The sequence below is a fragment of the Cetorhinus maximus genome, chromosome 26, assembly GCF_964194155.1.
Source record: "Cetorhinus maximus chromosome 26, sCetMax3.hap1.1, whole genome shotgun sequence".
Taxonomy (NCBI): Eukaryota; Metazoa; Chordata; class Chondrichthyes; order Lamniformes; family Cetorhinidae; genus Cetorhinus; species Cetorhinus maximus.
The window spans coordinates 6,345,700-6,360,595 of NC_135904.1; positions in this window are offsets into that span (position 1 = coordinate 6,345,700).

A 14,896-nucleotide genomic window follows, 5' to 3' on the forward strand; every position below is an offset into this window, starting at 1 on the left:
CTACCCTGGCAATCTCACCCTTGAAGCTCACTCTTAATTTTGCTTATATCTCTTCCTTACTAATTTGTCCTGTTTAGATTTTGTGGGATAGAGTTTGAAAAGAGCCTCATTGGTGGGTGCATACTTACTTAATTTGAACACCAAGATCTGCTGTTATCAGCAATGTGAGATGTATGAGAATTAATGCTAATCTCTATATGTAGCCGCTAAGTCTCTATAGTGCACACTTACAAAACGCACGAGGGCAAAGGAGCCATATATAAATTATGTCAAGTGGGAGTTTTCTGGAAAAGTTAAAGTAGGTTGCAAACAGATATACTGAGCCCAGGCCTTATAAAACCAGTGGTGTGGGAGGGAGCAGAGCCAGGGAGTGTGATCCAGGTCCTTGAAGATTCCAGGCCAAATTTTAAAATATTTTTCAAGCAGCCCCTTCACAAAGATGGCATTATTTAGCCGTTGAGGGTGGAGGAATGCAACAGCCGTCCACCAGAACCAGTGCAGTAAAAGGTCATTTTGGTGGTCAGTTGGACATGCGAGCAGATTCCTAGGATATACCGCCATGGCATTCAAAGTCAGGAATGTCCCCATGACTCCAGAAAGTTTGCAGGGATCAATGGAACATGCAGCTTGGCACTCATGCCAACATCAGTCTCCTTCTTGCTTGCCTCCGTTCTTTCATCTCCTCTAACAGAGGAGAATCTCTTTGTGGTTACTTCTTCCAAAAAGCCATCCATCTCCCTCTTGAATTTGCCAACATGACCCATCGCTAGACTCTTCCTGAGCAGGCTGTTCCACACACCTACTATCCTCATCGTCCGCTGGTTCATTGAACAGAGGTTCTCTCTTCTGAGAACTGAATCCATGTCACCCGGTTACAGAATTTATGGCCAACATCAGCCATTTTATTGATGATCAGTTTACCCGCCTGGGAATCTTGGAAATTTAGATAAGATCTCTTCAGTATAAACATTCCCACTTCCTCATAGTCCAGGAAATATTTTAGGTTCAGAGCATTTCATCCATTTAATAAAATGATGATTAGCTATATGGTTTACAATAGTCACTGGCAGAAAATTATAGTACCAGAGTCACAGAATGAGATGGAAAACAGCATGACATGAAGAAATAATGAAGAATAAAGATGGTTATGATGGTGCATAAATGCTACCCAACATGAGGCATAATTACATAAAGAAATCAATACTACAAAAATCAAAACCAACTGACCTAAGCCTACCAAATCAAGTCTAAACTACCACTTTCATTACTTTGACCTCTATTGTTACTGTTTAAATCTCCTTAATCCTTGCATCCCTAATCTTAACTCTAATACAATGAAGCACTTAAACTAATCCAAGACTCCTCCCACTTAACATTCACCTATCCATCAGAGTCTCTGAACCAATTTAATGTGAATTTATTGCAACATGGGAACAAGAGTCTGTCATTTAACCCATCAAGTCTGCTCTGCCATTCAATTAGATCATGGTTTGGTTCTATAACCCTGAATATCTTTGCCTAACACAAATCATTCAATCTCAGTTTTGAAAGTTTTAATTGAGCCCAAACCTCAGTTTTTGGGGCAGCAAGTTTCATATTTCTACTACCATTAGAGGAAATTATTTCTCTCTAGCTATCTTATCAGTTCCTTTGATCATCTTAAACACCTCAATTCGATAATCTCTTAAACTTTTATATTCAAGGGAATACAGCATCCTCATACTGTAACTCTTTTGGCTCTAGTATCGCCCAGTGAATCTGTGTTGTACGCCTTCCGAAGTCAATATATCCTTCCCGAGATGCAGTGCCCAAAACTGAATGATGTTCCCCAGTACTAACCACATTATATAGCGTCCACCCCTTTGTATTCCAACCCTCTTGGGATATCTGCCAACCTGCCCTTAGATTCTTCAATTACATTATGTACTTGTTCACCAGCTCTTAGTGATTGGGGGATTTTTGTATGGTTCTGTTGCTAACAGATTAAGCTACCAACAATGGGTACAGACAGGAAAGGCTACCATGCTGTGGCCTATCTTCACTGCCACACTCGCTGTTGACAAGGTTCTGTGTCAGGAACAGGGTCTTATAAAATTCCCCCAATGTAGGCAATATGTTTAAAACATTTCCAGCTTAACGCCCCAAGAGTAAAAGTCAGTCATGCTGGCAATTGGAATGCCTCTTAAATTCGAATTCATGAGGGACACCATGAATTCCAAGCAAAGAATGGCTCAGACCAGTTGCAGTGCAAAGCTCCTGTATTCAGTGTTGTTGCAGGAGAAGTAACAGCACTTCTTCAGCCTTTAAGGTAAATCTCCAACTATTGGCCTCAATACTCTGACTCTTCTCAGTGAAGCCTGGGAGCACTGGGATGATTGTAGGCGGGAATTAATACCACACAAAAGTCCTGCACAAAAGAATGGAGAGTTTGGGATGCGGAGGTTGTAGAGCTGGATGAGGTCACAGAGACCGCAAGGGAATTGGTCATCTCCACTGGGACCAGCATCTGAAACCTGTAGAGGGAAAGCCCCATTCGGTGAAGTAACAATGCTGACAGGATTGTCTCAGTTCACTGATGCCTTCCCAGTGTGTTTACTTCATATAGGTTTCCTGTGATGACAATTTAGAAGTTCCATGAAGATTGCTACAAAAACCATAACCCAAAGTAATGTGAAGAGGTCTACAAGTGTAACAGGGCTAAGACCTCACACTCTATATTTTTATAAAGTATATACATGTGTACATCCTCATGGCTAATTTCTAAAATTTTAAAACTGGACAATAACCTTTTAAAATGGCTGAAGCCATGTCTGGCTATGACCCTCAAACAATAAGATCTACTTGGCCGTATCGCAGAAACTTGTGCCTCGTTATCTCTAGAGAAACGCTAACGACCCCTGTGGACTGCAGAGACCAAATTCAAAAGGAAGTACACAAGGCCATCCACATTTCATAAACCAGACCATTGCCAACCGGAGCTGATTCATCTGCTAGGACAAAGGATTCTGCAGCCTCCTGTTAAGACTTAATGGTTGGAACATTAGCAATCTCAGGAACCCACATAAAAGGGATATAGACACCCTTTGTCAAAGCCAAAGTGGAGAGGTGAGAGTCATGTGACATGATTCCACCCTCCCCCACCCCCCCCAAAGCTGATGGAACCTGTATTATTGCCTTGTGGAGCTGCAAAGCTCAGTCTGTCATCTTTCCATCTACCAAGCAACAGCACAGAAAACAACTTCCTTAGTTCTGAGGAAGAGTCATTCGGACTCGAAACGTTAACTGTGTTCCTCTCCGCAGATGCTGTCAGACCTGCTGAGTTTTTCCAGGGATTTTTATTTTTGTTTTGGATTTCCAGCATCCGCAGTTTTTTTGCTTTTAGCACAGAAAAGGGGATCTGACCAGGTTTGAATGCTAGGCTCCGTCTACACTGTTTCTACTGGAACTACTAGACCTTTTGTACCATGGCCTACAAGACTAATTCATCTCTGCGGGCCGATCTCATCGCAGGAGTCATCTCTACTGGAAAAGTGAATTGTCCAGCATCAGTTTTCAACCTGCCGACCTTCTGTGACTGGACTTTTGATTCTAGACTCTGGACACCCGTGAATCAATAATTCCTTTCTCTGTGGTCTTTTCCCTATAAATCTTTCTTTCTCCATCCCTCTTTACTATATGAATGCACAGGGTGGGCTACATAGCAACCCCCTCCCCCACCCCCTGTCCTCCCCTGGGCGTTTCGAGTGTGTGAAAATAAACTAACTCATTGAGTTCATCCTATCCCAAGTTTGCTGTGAGGGGTTATTAATAGAAATTAGATCACACCAAAGCTGAGGGGTTGGGAAATAAGCCACCACTTATAAAGGGGAAACCAAAATCAGAACACCTCTCTGTTTAAGGATTGGTGGTGAGAGGAGAAATCAGGACTGTTTAAACCCCCTCCGGTCCGTAACAACAAACTTGTACCAACTTGTAGCATTTACTCCCAGACTCACATTTTCATTTACTATGGTCAGGATTTTCCAGCCCCATTGGGGTCAGGACCCATCGTGGGCGAGGCGGTGCCCCAGCCAAAAGTCCGTTGACTTGCAGCGGGACCGGAAGATCGTGGCGGTGGGTGGGTGTGGAAAATCCCGCCCTATGACCCAGAAGACAATTCAACTAATTGAGCAGTCTGTCCTCCTCAATCTTACACTTCTCGCCCCTAGACTGCCCACAAACATTTCATATGGTCCCTTACCGCTAACAGTGAAGAGAACTTGATTGTCTCATTATTCTGAGTTGGACTCAAACTCAAATGTCATTTTTAATAACAATGTGCTAACCCTCTGCCCAAACCAAATCTTTAGCTGCCACTGTTATCACAGTTGTTTAACTTGGCAGTCGGATTTTATGCAAAGTAGAGGCATCTCCACCCATTCCCTCTATCAATGATGTACCAAAGTTGGCATCACAGCGGGGTATCATGGAGAGAAGAGCTCCTGAAATGAATAAGTGCTCAGTACAATTCAGAATTTGGTTTTAAATAGAAACCAGAGTCGTATTAACTGAAAACAGATCTCCATTTCTGCTGTTCATCATCATCATAATGTATGCTTTGCCTGAAGGCTCATAGTAGTCTTTCCATGCCTCTCTGTCCTGTGCCAGTCTTTTCATTTGCCAATAACTTCCCCAATTTTCAAGCCATCCAGCACTGATATTCTCTCCCTTCCTCTTCCTCTTTTTTTCTTGAAACCTTCCTTCTGTGATGTTTCTTACTAGTCCATTTCCTCTTATGATGTGCCCTACTCTTCCTAATCACATTCAGCAACTTTTTTCTCGTTCACTCTCCACAGCACTTCATTTATTACTTTTTCTGCCCAACAAGTCCTTTCAATTGACGTTTCGAGTCCACACTCGAAACGTCAACTCTTTTCTTCTCCACCGATGCTGCCAGACCTGCTGAGTTTTTCCAGGTAATTCTGTTTTTGTTTTGGATTTCCAGCATCCGCAGTAGTTTTTTGCTTTTAAGTCCTTTCAATTCTTCTCCAAGCTCACGTTTCAAAGCTATTTAGCAAGTTGGTCGCCTCTTTCCATAAGGTCCAAGTTTCATATACATACTAAACTCCAAATCAAGCTGTTATTTATCTGAATTTATTACTCTTTATCAGTAAATGCCCAATCAAATGGGGTGGTGGGGGCAATGATATAAATGTCTCATTGCTTTCCACGCTCCACTCTCTGTTAACCCTTTCACCACCAACACATTTTAGACCAGCTTATTACAGGGAAAATCGTGGATATGTTTGAGGTTGGATGTCTTTCTAAGGTTCATGGTCAAATATGCGAAGTCTTGGCCACAATCATAGCTGATTTAATCAAAGAGGCAACCCCCTATTGTCATTAAAGCGGCAATCGCACCCGGAGTTGGTGCAGGATTGCTGGTGTGGAAAACTGGAAATGGTCACACTTTTACAGGAGCTGTCTTTCTTTAGAGGGTATCGGTTGAGGCCCACTGTTGGGGCAATGTAGAGGGAGCTTTACTCTGCAGTTATCCTGAGCTGTCAATGATTGGAGCGTACCCGATGATGTAATTAGATGCCAGAAACGACAAGTGTTCCAATCTCCAGCACTAGGATCCCTCGTCTTCATGTGCACAAACTTCCCTCTCACATGAACATAAGCCCCATTAAATTCAAGTTAAATGATTTTGTGACTTCTAGCTTGAAGAAATAATTTTGTGGCCATAATTCTTTCAACACTAAATCATGCCTTACAAATGCTTGAAATAGCAGCAGCCAGAAGTGAGCTGGTGTCAGTTGTTATTAACACTCTCACCTTTGAGTCAGGAGGTCATGGGCTCAGGTCCATTCTAGAACTTGATCACATAATCAATACTGACACTTCAGCACAGTGCTGTGGGAGTGATGTAATGTCTGACTGAGATGTTGCCTTATAACACTGCAGCGGTGTCCCAGGGATTAATCCTTAACACCTGAGGATGCCAGGACAATTTTGGGGGCTTGGCAACCATAACACTAGGAAGCCACTGAGTCTATTGAGCTGGGCTAGTGCTAATTCCATATCAGAACTAACCAGCCACTCCAATTATATTCCCCCGCACTCTTCTAATATCTTTCCCCTGCAGGTACATATCCATGTGGGTGATTTTCTTTGTTTTTTTATTGCATTCAGAGGTTAGTATGTGAGTTACCAGAAGTTTCTGCGAGAGCTCACTCCTGCTTGTTTTCACATCATTTTGAATTCAATGACAGAGCAGCACTAATTCTCTAAATCAGCTGTGAAATGTGATAAGGAGGCAGTTAAGCACCTTAACAGCATAGGGGAAGAAAAGACAGCTGTTTTCTCTGCAAAATTCCACAACATGGAGCACGTATGAGAGGCCCGAGCTGTGTACCCCCTCTGCATGGACACAGCGAGAGGGGGCAAACAATTTAAGGGGCCGATGGGCACTTGCCCAGAATTGCCGAAGTGAATTGAGGATGGGAGTGATTTGTTTAAAGCAAAAAAACGCAATCACCATGGCCCCCAATATGGACGGCGCACGTGCAGGCCCATCACAATGCACAGCCCAGGGAGGTCTAAAGGCACCAAATCCCCAGTCGACTGGGAAACCCTGCAGCCGTCCAATCAGCCTACTCCTCCTACAAGGAGATCATCTGGAAGGAGTGGCAGCTTAGGTTCCAGAGAACAAAACTACCGACAACCAATTGTGCAAAAACAAGCTGTCAACATTCACACAGTAGTGCATCAACATTCAATACAGTAGTGCAAATATACACTTTGCACTTGATTTGAACATTGCGCACTAAGTATATAGTTGTCATTGATCATAATGACAAAAGGCGATCTTGTGGGTAGCATCCCTGCCACTGAAGTTCTGGGTTCAAATCCTGCTCCAGGACTTGATGGCCATAGAAGGTATGTGACTAAACAGGTCGATTATTAACCTCCGAATCCTTCCTGTAGGCCTATGGCAGGTAGCAAGAGTGGGAGAGTCTCTTAGTCAGCCATGCTTGATGCTGAGTGGTGCCCCTCAAGCTATAACCTGTGGCAACAGGCCCATGAGCTGTTATGGAGAACAGACATAGGCTTGTATAAAAGCAAAATACTGCGGACGCTGGAAATCTGAAACAAAAACAAAAATTTCTGGAAAAACTCAGCAGGTCTGACAGCATCTGTGGAGAGAAAGACAGAGTTAACGTTTCGAGTCCTTATGACTCTTCTTCAGAAGTAAAGAGAAGTAGAAATGTGATGCAATATATACTGTTTAAGGGGGGGTGGGATAGGTGAAGATGGATAGAGGGACAGCGATAGGTGGAGGCAAAGGGGAGATATCCAAAGATGTCATAAACAAAAGGTCGAAGGGGTGTTGATGATGGTGATATTAGCTAAAGGAGGTGTCCATAATTGGCCTGCTGCAATGTTCCAGTGAAGCTCAACGCCAACTAGAGGAACAGCACCTCATCTTCCGACTAGGCACCTTACAGCCTTCCGGACTGAATATTGAGTTCAACAACTTCAGGTCATGAACTCTTTCCTCCATCCTCACCCCTTTTTGATCCCCTTTTCAGTATTTATTTTTTAATTTTCATGTATGTATGTTTTTTCCCGCCTATTTCTATTATTATTTTTAAAATTTATTTCCATTCATTATTTTATCCCCACCTTTTAGCCTATTTCGATCTTTTTTCCCACACCATCCCCTCCCCCCACCCCACCCCCATTAGGGCCATCTGTCACTTGCTCATCCTGCTTTCTACTCTTAATGTCACCATTAGCACCTCCTTTAGCCAGTATCACCACCATCAACATCCCTTCGACCTTTTGTTTATGACAGCTTTTGCAATCTCCCCTTTGCCTCCACCTATCACTGACCTTCTATCCAGTTTCACCTGTCCTACCCCCTTAAAAGTATATATTTCACCACATTTCTACTTCTACTTCTCTTTAGTTCTGAAGAAGAGTCATACGGACTCGAAACATTAACTCTGTCTTTCTCTCCACAGATGCTGTCAGACCTGCTGTGTTTTTCCAGCAATTTTTGTTTCTGTTTCAGACATAGGCTTGTGCCTTGCATGTCTTTAGACGTAGGAGGAGTGAAGGAGAATATAATAACAGCCCAAGGTGACAGTAGGTAAAATGTGAAGAATTGAAAAGTGTTGTATGAGTTGGTTTGGCACAGTTATGTGACAGACGTGCTTTGCCCCTTTAAGCAACAGGATCACCATGGCACTTCATGGAAGATTGCTGAAATTTGGAACTGGTGCCCAGTGGTATATTTTTAAATATCAGAATTACAGAGGATGGAAGCCTTGTGGCCCATATCATTCACCCTCTGTAGGAATCTATAGTTACCTTCCTGCCCCTCCAATCACAGTATCTAACTGTCTCTCAAATGATTGCAGGGAACAGGTAAAGTCCATTCAGTTCATTAACCCTTCCCTTTCCACAGTTCCTGCACAATCTACACTATCATGGCTACCAGCCCACCCATTAATATGAAATTCTCCATAATTCCCCAAGGATATCAAGGAAACCTTCAAATTGTTTGTCCGTCTCCACATCCAATAACTTATCGATGACCGACAGCCCTCCACAGAGACCGTGACACACAACCTTTCCAACATTCATTAAACTTCCCCTTATTTTCAGTCCATCTGTTCTCCCAAAACCACTGAGTCTTACATATAAGATAAAAGCAAAGTACTGCGCATGCTGGAAACCTGAAATAAAAACAGAAAATGCTGGGAAAACTCAGCAGGTCTGGCAGCATCTGTGGAGAGAGAAACAGAGTTAACGTTTCGAGTCCATATGTTCACTCTGAAGAAGTGTCATACAGGCTCAAAACATTAACTCTGCTCTCTCTCCATAGATGCTGCTAGACCTACTGAGTTTTTCCAGCATTTTCTGTTTTTGTTTGAGTCTTACATATAGTTTTATGTAACTTCTTATAGCTCTCCCAGAGGCCATTATTTGGTATTTGGGCTGGCACAGCCAGAAGGAAAAAAGCATTTCAGACCAGTACTCTTATTCTACAGTTTTCACTGTTTTTTTCCTTCTGAACAGTTAGCATCAGCAGGCTATTCCCACATGGAAGGCATCACAGTAAAATCCTAGCATGTGCTTGACTGACATTCACGCATGCAATTTCAAACAAGAGTCACTAGATAGTGCTCAGGGGCAGTGACAATGTGACCAAATGTACCAACTCCCTGAAACCACTCAGCTGAGGTCAAATAAATCGACATAAAGAGAGATCGAACCAGAGACTTTCCTGGTCTTTTTCTCAATTCATTCTAAGATGGGGGCAGCAATTCTTGCCCATCCCTGTGTGCTGTTGAGAAGGTGGTGAAGAGGCTTTTACTATAGGCCTGGTGAAAGGACTCCTCGCTGTTAGGTAGGGACTTCTAAGGACTCACTCAGTAACCATGAAGGAATGGATATGCAACTCCGAGGGCAGGATTTTACATCCCAGGGGCCGGGCGTACGCCCAACCCGATCGGGCGTTAAAATCACGTGCGATGACATCGGGCGAGCATCCTGACGTCATCGAGCACTCTCGTGATATTTCGGTCGGCGGGTGCGCGTGTGAGAGGTGGCAGCGCGCCCGCCGACAATTAAGAAGCCTATTAATGCCCTTAATCAATTAATTTATTTTTATTTTTCATTCAGCCGTTCGGTTGGCTTTGGCATTTTTTTACGAAACCTCATCCACGAGCAGGATGAGGTTTCCAACGGTAAATTTAAAAAAAAAGAAATTTTTTAAAATCTCCATCATTTTTAACTTGTCCCTCTTCGTGTGATCGGGTCACACGCGGGGACATGTTAATATCATTGGTAAAATCTTTATTTTATTCTTCAGCTCCCTGAGGCAGCTCTGTACCTTCAGAGAGCGTTCAGTGCGCACTTCCCCCACCCCACCGCATGCACAGACTCCCGTTCCCCCACCCCAGCAGCGCTGAGCTTCTCAGCGCGCATTTCACACTAGCTGGCTGTTAATTGGCCAGCCAGCCAGCCAGCGTGACTTCACGGTTGGGGGTGGGGTGGGGTGGGGGGGATCGCGGGCGGTGGGCTGTTTCCCGGTCGCCCCCTGCACCGGGCCAACGAACCCAAAACCCTGCCCCGAGCGTGTGAATTGGAGGGGAATTTGGAGGCGGTACTGTTTCCCATGCTGCTCTCAGCCTTCTAGATGATGTAGGCCATCGGGTTGGGAGGTGCAGTTGAGCTGTTGAGGAAGGTTTGGTGAGTGCTGTGATGACCCTGTGTATCATACACACTGGTGGTGGAGGGAGTGGACGTTTAAGGTGCTGAATGGGTTGCTGGTTAAGAGGATTGCTTTGTGCTGGATGGCGTTGAGCTTCTTGAGTATTGTTACAGCTGCACCCGTCGCACTCCTGTAGGTGGTGGAGAGGCTTCGGGGAGGCAGGAGGTGAGCCACTTGCAACAGAATATCCAGCCTCTAACCTGCTGCCTACATCTCTGGGGCAAATTGAGAGTAGAGAACCATATGGTTGTGTATTTATGATCCTTGTCCAGTAGCCTGTATGGTTCGATGCCACAAGGAGAACTGCATTTACCAAGTGAGTTATTGGAGGCAATCTCACACTAAAAATTACAGAGCAACATTCATTTTTTACTATATAAATTCATTTTGAAAAGGTACAGAAGCAAGTGTTCCCTGAATTGGACATGAGTTTTATGGCACTTATACATTCCAGGTTTGCTAGAACTATAGGGATATGTATATAAGTGATGTTTAAGATGAACGTAGTGTTATGGTTCGAGATGATTGCTTTAAGTGAGTTTGCCAATTGTTGTGTTATTATCATTATATCTGTTTAGTTTCTGAGGCCTGGCCTCCAGTGATACAGTGGCATATTTATTAATCTCTGGATCATCTGCCATAGAATACACTGTCAGTCTGAGAACTAATCCAACTGTTGCTATAGCAACAACCTAGTTGGATAGAAAGTCAGCAGACGGGTCAGTGAACTGTGTCAAACCAAATTCCTGGATTTTATCCTTTTTATCTTACTTCTGATTTTAGTCGATGGATTGACACAAGCAGTGACGCCGGCTAATAATAATCTTGCACCAAGTGTTCACAATCAGTGAAACATTTTATACTAATGTAACTTGGATATTAAAAAAAAAATTCCATTCCTTCCTCCTGAAGGTGCTCACTCTTTTTGGGGTACATTTCTGCAGGTACCCACTTGCCCCTTAATACTTTACCCAAGTAGCCTTTGTTCATATCTGAGTTTAAACAGTTTATTCAACCATGTATTACTGCCAAGGCTGATCCTGTTCTTGCCTGATAGTCGCATGGGTGCTATAGTAAAGTGATGACTACCACAGTGATCAGGAGCAAGATTTGATAGAGGGGTACAGTATTTTGATGTTTAGACATAGGAATGCTGTTCCCATTAGCTGATGGTACAAGGTCTAGGGACACAGGCTTCACGGCAGGAGATACTAGGAAAGGGTGTGAGGGACAACTTCTTTACACAGTGAGGCCTGCAAGGGTAGTCGAAGCAGAGACAATCAATGATTTCAAAAGGAAATGGGACGGGCACGTGAAGGGAAACCAACTTTGCAGGTTTACGGGAATAAGAGCGGGGGATTGGGACTGACTGGGGTGCCCCAAGGAGACCTGGCATGGACTCGATGGGTCAAATGACCTCCTTCTGTGCTGTTCTGACTCTGTGGGCGGAATTTTCCTGCCCCTCAAGCCGGCGGGATCTTCCGGTCCCACCGATGTGAATGGAAATTTCACTGGTTCACCAACCCCGCCATGGGGGAACCTGCCTCGGTGGTGGGGTGGGGGGGTGAGGGGGGGCGGGGGAGGGGGAGGTGAGAAGGGAGGCCGGGTGGGGCTGGAAAATTCTACTCTGTGATTCTACAATAATATATTGGGACTAATATGCCACCCACAGTGCTGGTGCACACTGAGAGTAGGGGCAACCATAATTACCCATTGTGCAGAGCAATAGGATATTGCGGTGGAGAAGCAAATATGGTTTTGAGGGCTTGTGTGCGAGGCCAAATAGGTCCAATGCCTAAAAAGTACAGCCGGAAGTCAAGCCCCATTTAAAATTGGTCCTGGCTGCTTAATCCATTTGACCTTGTTGGATCCTGATCATTTGCCTCGGGTGGATGTAAAAGATGCCATGTGATCTTTTACATCCCATGGCACTATTAGCCTACTTCTGTGCCATAAATTTTTCTACATTTTCTAAATTTTCTAATTATCTGAAAGGAGGAATGTGCCGGGATATGGGGAGAGGGTGGGCGAGTGGCAGTACGTGAATTGCTGCTTAGGAGAGCCATCATGGACATGATGGGCTGAATGGCCTTCTTCTGTCCTGTAATGATGCTATGATTCTGTAACCCTATGTCCTGGGAATATTTATCCCTCAATCAACATCACAAACAGATTATTTGGTAATTATCACATTGCTCTTTGTGGGGGCTTGCTGTGCGCACTGCAGTTTCCTACACTGCACCACTACAAAAGCATTTGCTTGGCACCAAAGCACTTTGAGATGTCCAGCGGTCATGAAAAGTGCCATATAAATGCAAGCCTTTTGTTTTTTATTTAAAAGGAGATTTTGCTTGGAAGCTGCATCACAACAACATCTGACCCTCCTCCTTTATGGATTATTTCACAGTACCTTTGGATTTCATTGTTATAGCTATTTGCACCTTCTCAAAGCTGCACCCCAGCTGCCATAAATTGAGGAAACTGTGTTCCAGTGTTGCCTCAATGGCCATCACTCTAAGCCTACTGAAGGAGCAAGGGGAAGAACAGAGGAAGTGCGCAATGCAGACTGGGAAAGGTTTCCATGGTTGCGACCTGATCTGCTTTATGCAACCTGGCCCTGCAAAAGCCCACTGCCTTCAGACAGATGGAGGGGGAACCCCACCTCAAACAGTGACAGAAGGACACCGCAGTCATCAGCTACCTTACTTGATTGTGAGAAAACACAGCGGGCAGGTGCCTTGTGCTGGCTGTACATTTAATATTTGTTCCATGCAACATTTCATGGGCCCGAGGGGGATAAACCTTGATATGGCAGCAGCAGACAATGCATGGCAGTTCATTTGGAAAGTAGATGAACAGTTGGCTGAATACTTGCCCTCTGCGATGTTCTACTAAGCTTCCATTGGAATTGTTATTAATGCACACCTCTCAAGACAAAATTGTACTAAATTAAAGCAACTGCGAGAACTTACTGTGGTAACCTTCATGTGACTAGGAAATATCTTTTTAACCTGCTCCCAGGATCTGTTGAGACTCTCTTCCAAGAATCCAGAAATAGAAATCACTAATTTTGTTGTTACAGGGAGTGGTTGAAACGAATGATGCACTTAAGGGGAGGCTAGATAAGTACATCAGGGAGCAGGGAATAGAGGGTTATACTGATAGATTTAGACGAGGAAAGACAGGAGGAAGCTCGAGTGGAGCATAAACGCTGGCATGTACCGGTTGAGTTGAATGACCTGTATCTCTGCTGTATATTCTATGTAATACACAATGTATAAATGGTTAGCTCTTCTGTCACACAATCATTGAAGAGCAGACTATCAAGAAACATGCAGCTTCCTCGTCATAGGCAACAAAGGCAGGAACTGGCATGAAGCCATTGAAAGGGAAAGGAGATTTGCAAAAGCCAAACGTGTAACAATGGGAAAAATATACCCTGGTGGTTCTGTGCTGGAATGTTGTAAATGCATCTACAAAATGGATGAAATATTGCCCTGTTTCTACAGGGGGGGGTAGAATTGGAAAGTGAGGAAGTGATACTTCAGACCACCACTGGCATACCGTGTTCAGATTTGGACACCACACCTCAGGAAGGATATAATGGTTAAACACGGGGCGCAGCACAGATATGCTGGAATGATACTGGGCCTTGAAGGGTTAAATTATGAAGACAGGGTACATCATTTGGCTTGCATTCCCTTGAATTTAGAAGGGTGATCAAATTGAGGTGTTTAAAATGATAAAGGGGTTTGATGCAGAGAAATTATTTCATCATGTGGGGAGTCCAGTTCAAGGGGACATCATCTTAAAATTAGACTCGGGCCATTCAGAAGGCACTTGCTCACACACAAGGTAGTGGAGATCTAGAATGCCCCCTCCAAAAGGCTGTAGATGATGAGGGTCAATTGAAATTTTCAACGCTGAGTGAAGAATCCTGCTTCAGACACCAGGAAGTAGTCTTCTAGTCTGGAGTATGTTAACAGCAAGTCTTTATTAACAACCTATAGCTATGTACATATTCACAGTAGAAGGTATGTGATGAAAGTGTAATAATTTCCTTAATATTTTTCCTGGTTTATTGTGAAGTAGGTTTATGGGGGTAAGTATAGTTGGGTCTGTATGTGATTTAATTACATTTGGAGTCAAGCAGACTAGAAATTTGAAATCATCAAAAGAAGCTAGGTGCTTAACATGCTAATGAGTAAATATGGATGCTGGCTTAGCATGTAAGGTATGAAGGGAATCTCTTCACTTTTAGATAAATGAAGACATTTGGATTTCAAAGGGGTCTTAGTCTGTTTACAACTAGCCAGATAAGCAAGGCTAAGGGATGTGTTTATTTTTCCCAAAGGTTACTGACAATATATTGACAACATGAAAGTTTCTATATTATAGGGAATATACAGCTTCAAAGACATATGGAACAATAGAACTTACATATTAAAAAGAGGGAAACATATATAAAGGAGAATGAAAGGCTATGTGTCAGAAGGCCATGTAAGATATAACAGGAGTATGTGAAATAGCCTTAATGAGACCTCCAGCATTTGTACATAAGTCTGCTATATATAAAAACTGAAGCTGGAGAAAGCCACTTGGAATTCCACTGTCAAGTGGGTATTGTGT